Source organism: Antedon mediterranea, chromosome 2, assembly GCF_964355755.1.
Source record: "Antedon mediterranea chromosome 2, ecAntMedi1.1, whole genome shotgun sequence".
Classification (NCBI taxonomy): Eukaryota; Metazoa; Echinodermata; class Crinoidea; order Comatulida; family Antedonidae; genus Antedon; species Antedon mediterranea.
In genome coordinates this window covers 25,471,660-25,477,890 of record NC_092671.1, presented here as the reverse complement: position 1 = coordinate 25,477,890, position 6,231 = coordinate 25,471,660, and positions in this window count along the sequence as shown.

Here is a 6,231-nt window from a genome sequence, read left to right as displayed (position 1 = left end):
GTGATTGCCGGTTTAATTATTCGTGATAAGTACAGTATCCTTTGAACTGGTACTAATCGACCTACTTTTATCATAATTACAAGTAGCAGTTATATAATTATTTATATTATAATAATAATAATATAATTATAATAATAATTATTATATAATAAAAGTTTGAAATCGCCCCTCAACATGAATTTCGACAACCTAGAGGTAGACGCAACTTAAAAAACTAAAGCTTGGTCTACTAGCTAGGACACAATGCAAGGACGTAAGCTTGGTCTACTAGCTAGGACACAATGCAAGGACGTAAGCGCACCGCCTACTAGCTAGGACACAATGCAAGGACGTAAGCTTGGTCTACTAGCTAGGACACAATGCTAGGACGTAAGCTTGGTCTACTAGCTAGGACACAATGCAAGGACGTAAGCTTGGTCTACTAGCTAGGACACAATGCAAGGACGTAAGCTTGGTCTACTAGCTAGGACACAATGCAAGGACGTAAGCTTGGTCTACTAGCTAGGACACAATGCAAGGACGTAAGCTTGGTCTACTAGCTAGGACACAATGCAAGGACGTAAGCTTGGTCTACTAGCTAGGACACAATGCTAGGACGTAAGCTTGGTCTACTAGCTAGGACACAATGCAAGGACGTAAGCTTGGTCTACTAGCTAGGACACAATGCAAGGACGTAAGCTTGGTCTACTAGCTAGGACACAATGCAAGGACGTAAGCTTGGTCTACTAGCTAGGACACAATGCAAGGACGTAAGCTTGGTCTACTAGCTAGGACACAATGCAAGGACGTAAGCTTGGTCTACTAGCTAGGACACAATGCAAGGACGTAAGCTTGGTCTACTAGCTAGGACACAATGCAAGGACGTAAGCTTGGTCTACTAGCTAGGACACAATGCAAGGACGTAAGCTTGGTCTACTAGCTAGGACACAAGGCAAGGACGTAAGCTTGGTCTACTAGCTAGGACACAATGCAAGGACGTAAGCTTGGTCTACTAGCTAGGACACAATGCAAGGACGTAAGCTTGGTCTACTAGCTAGGACACAATGCTAGGACGTAAGCTTGGTCTACTAGCTAGGACACAATGCAAGGACGTAAGCTTGGTCTACTAGCTAGGACACAATGCAAGGACGTAAGCTTGGTCTACTAGCTAGGACACAATGCAAGGACGTAAGCTTGGTCTACTAGCTAGGACACAATGCAAGGACGTAAGCTTGGTCTACTAGCTAGGACACAATGCAAGGACGTAAGCTTGGTCTACTAGCTAGGACACAATGCAAGGACGTAAGCTTGGTCTACTAGCTAGGACACAATGCAAGGACGTAAGCTTGGTCTACTAGCTAGGACACAATGCAAGGACGTAAGCTTGGTCTACTAGCTAGGACACAATGCAAGGACGTAAGCTTGGTCTACTAGCTAGGACACAATGCAAGGACGTAAGCTTGGTCTACTAGCTAGGACACAATGCAAGGACGTAAGCTTGGTCTACTAGCTAGGACACAATGCAAGGACGTAAGCTTGGTCTACTATCTAGGACACAATGCAAGGACGTAAGCTTGGTCTACTAGCTAGGACACAATGCAAGGACGTAAGCTTGGTCTACTAGCTAGGACACAATGCAAGGACGTAAGCTTGGTCTACTAGCTAGGACACAATGCAAGGACGTAAGCTAGGTCTACTAGCTAGGACACAATGCAAGGACGTAAGCTTGGTCTACTAGCTAGGACACAATGCAAGGACGTAAGCTTGGTCTACTAGCTAGGACACAATGCAAGGACGTAAGCTTGGTCTACTAGCTAGGACACAATGCAAGGACGTAAGCTTGGTCTACTAGCTAGGACACAATGCAAGGACGTAAGCTTGGTCTACTAGCTAGGACACAATGCAAGGACGTAAGCTTGGTCTACTAGCTAGGACACAATGCAAGGACGTAAGCTTGGTCTACTAGCTAGGACACAATGCAAGGACGTAAGCTTGGTCTACTAGCTAGGACACAATGCAAGGACGTAAGCTTGGTCTACTAGCTAGGACACAATGCAAGGACGTAAGCTTGGTCTACTAGCTAGGACACAATGCAAGGACGTAAGCTTGGTCTACTAGCTAGGACACAATGCAAGGACGTAAGCTTGGTCTACTAGCTAGGACACAATGCAAGGACGTAAGCTTGGTCTACTAGCTAGGACACAATGCAAGGACGTAAGCTTGGTCTACTAGCTAGGACACAATGCAAGGACGTAAGCTAGGTCTACTAGCTAGGACACAATGCAAGGACGTAAGCTTGGTCTACTAGCTAGGACACAATGCAAGGACGTAAGCTTGGTCTACTAGCTAGGACACAATGCTAGGACGTAAGCTTGGTCTACTAGCTAGGACACAATGCAAGGACGTAAGCTTGGTCTACTAGCTAGGACACAATGCTAGGACGTAAGCTTGGTCTACTAGCTAGGACACAATGCAAGGACGTAAGCTTGGTCTACTAGCTAGGACACAATGCAAGGACGTAAGCTTGGTCTACTAGCTAGGACACAATGCAAGGACGTAAGCTTGGTCTACTAGCTAGGACACAATGCAAGGACGTAAGCTTGGTCTACTAGCTAGGACACAATGCAAGGACGTAAGCTTGGTCTACTAGCTAGGACACAATGCAAGGACGTAAGCTTGGTCTACTAGCTAGGACACAATGCAAGGACGTAAGCTTGGTCTACTAGCTAGGACACAATGCAAGGACGTAAGCTTGGTCTACTAGCTAGGACACAATGCAAGGACGTAAGCTTGGTCTACTAGCTAGGACACAATGCAAGGACGTAAGCTTGGTCTACTAGCTAGGACACAATGCAAGGACGTAAGCTTGGTCTACTAGCTAGGACACAATGCAAGGACGTAAGCTTGGTCTACTAGCTAGGACACAATGCAAGGACGTAAGCTTGGTCTACTAGCTAGGACACAATGCAAGGACGTAAGCTTGGTCTACTAGCTAGGACACAATGCAAAGACGTAAGCTTGGTCTACTAGCTAGGACACAATGCAAGGACGTAAGCTTGGTCTACTAGCTAGGACACAATGCAAGGACGTAAGCTTGGTCTACTAGCTAGGACACAATGCAAGGACGTAAGCTTGGTCTACTAGCTAGGACACAATGCAAGGACGTAAGCTTGGTCTACTAGCTAGGACACAATGCAAGGACGTAAGCTTGGTCTACTAGCTAGGACACAATGCAAGGACGTAAGCTTGGTCTACTAGCTAGGACACAATGCAAGGACGTAAGCTTGGTCTACTAGCTAGGACACAATGCAAGGACGTAAGCTTGGTCTACTAGCTAGGACACAATGCAAGGACGTAAGCTTGGTCTACTATCTAGGACACAATGCAAGGACGTAAGCTTGGTCTACTAGCTAGGACACAATGCAAGGACGTAAGCGCACCGTCTACTAGCTAGGACACAATGCAAGGACGTAAGCTTGGTCTACTAGCTAGGACACAATGCAAGGACGTAAGCGCACCGTCTACTAGCTAGGACACAATGCAAGGACGTAAGCTTGGTCTACTAGCTAGGACACAATGCAAGGACGTAAGCTTGGTCTACTAGCTAGGACACAATGCAAGGACGTAAGCTTGGTCTACTAGCTAGGACACAATGCAAGGACGTAAGCTTGGTCTACTAGCTAGGACACAATGCAAGGACGTAAGCGCACCGTTGCACAATGGGCCAGAATCAATTCAAAGTGTGCCAAAAGTCCAAATTGGTAAATGTGGCAATCCAAATTTTTAATATTGGGTTAGAAAGAAGACATCTTAAATTATATAAATCCACTAATAAATTTATATTTTGTAAATTTTATAGTGTCTTGTAACCATGGAAACTGGAAGAAACCATGACATTTCACTTAAAATGAGCAAAAAGAACAGTTTTGTTAAATTCGCTGTTATTTTTTCTAGAAAAAAGCAATGGATTTCATACTGCATGGAATTGTTGTCTGTTATTAATCATATTAGGAAGTAAAATAAAATTTTCATTATTGCTTTATTTTGGGGTTAAAAGTCACCAAATATAGCCCAAAAATACCGATAAATTCTTAAAGAAGATTCGGCAAGAGTACCCCTTCAAAGCCTGCTGGACCAAACTGCACTTCGAATTGTTCAGGAAAGAAAAGAAGAAATTACAGAAGTAGTTGAAAATTTAAAAAGATACTTCCTCGCGATTTTGCCGACCTATACACCTGTAATTCAAGAAAGAAACGACTCAACTCTTACAGGTAGAGAATGAATATGTTCAAGGTTATATATAAGATATAAGATTGTATTAAGTACAAACTTGCGTTGTTTGTATTCAAGATCCTAAATGATAGTGCTCCTGCTTATTTATCTGACCTTGTGGATCGTTACGAATCATCCCGCAGAGGCCTACGATCATTGTCACAAAACCTTCTTCAAGAGCGTAGAGCGAAAAATCAGTGGGGTCAGAGATCTTTTTACGTTGCGGTCGCAAGTGTATGGAACAGCTTACCAGCAACAGTTAAATGCTCAACTAGTCTAAACAGTTTCAAGACCAACCTAAAGACGTCGCTATTCGCTGATGTTCTCGCACGTTGTTAATGCACAAAGCGCCATGAGCGCCACATGGGTGGAGGATACCGGCGCTATATAAGTTTTCATTTATTATTATTATTATTATTATTATTATTATTATTATTATTAAGATGAGATAAAGAAGCTGCAACCAACGAAAATATGATTTGATATTAACTATGAACTGGCTCCAGATGAAAACAGAAAAGACAACATCTAAATACACTACAATTTACAATTCACCATGATTGACAAAAAGGTCGTGAATGATTTGACTGAAACCAAGTAATCAATGCGATGTTATATATGTGGAGCTACTCAAAAACAGTTTAATGACTCCCATCTTTAAGCGAAGAAGCCACTACACAAATGGAGTAGGTGCTTTGAAATGCTAATTCATATTGGGTACAGAATGCCAGTAAAAAAGTGGCGTATTTCGTCTAATAGTGAAAAAAAATACACGAACGGTTTAAAGAAGAAATAGGACTGAAGGTAGATTACCCTAAACAAGGTTTAAGAAAACGATGGCAACACAGTTTGCAGAGCTTTCCAGGAAAAGGAGATTTTCGCTGAAATTTGCGGGCTTTACAATTTGGGACTACTGCCGAAAAACAGCAGAGTTTTATTATATATAACTCTATCCACGGTATAAAATGCCAGTGAGTGTACATGTTCTTCTAGTTATCAATCATTTCGTGTTCTGTATTAGCGATAGGTGTGGTGAGCGAAGAGGCTCAAGAAGCAAGGAACAAAGACAATGGAGTTTATCGACGAAAACATGCAAAGAAAATATCACGAGTTGACAACATAAGTGATATATTTCAGTAATTTAAACCCTTATTTGTAACATGCAATAAAACCCTATTTTCAATATCTATATATAAATTTACGTAAGGGCAAAATTCGGTAAATCGCGCCTTACTTCTAGAATGTTTACTCGATGGTATGTACAGTTGGCTCGTACTTTCGGTACTGATTTTAACCACCTGATGTAACCCTGTTTACTAATTAAATTAAGTTAGATAATTAGTTATTGACGATTAAAACGAATTTAGGTTCAAAGATTTGCCCCAAATAGGGGTGTTTTCCGATCGTGGTATACACTGTCTAATGGATGCCATTTTGAAAAATACCCGCCACAAAAATGCGAGGAGGCTTCGCATTTTCCTATCTCCTCCTACGATAATTGTTTTTAATAGCTGAAAACCGGTTGAACAGCTAGAGTACACCATCATAATGTTGAAGACAGGCCGATTTTCTTTAAAAAATACTATTTTGATAGATTTAATATACGATTATACAAATGTATTGATTTGCGATGAATGGAACATCCCAATCTCTCAGTCTGCCAAAGTTTGGTTTAACACAAGTAGGTAAATTTATGAGCCCTTGGTTTAACACATACGGTAGGTAAATATATGGGCCCTTTGAGAATAAACTTGCAATACTTTGACAATACTGTAAATACCTATTATAGATTAGATTAGATGTAATATAAAAATATATACAAATAAACTTTATTACTGACATTGTGGATAGGCTCTACTGTTAGATATATAAACACATTATTATTATACAAATAAACTTTATACTGACTGTTCCTTCTCAACGTTTGTATTAATTAATAATTACCAATAATATAAACGTCGTAGTGGTGTATCGTGACAT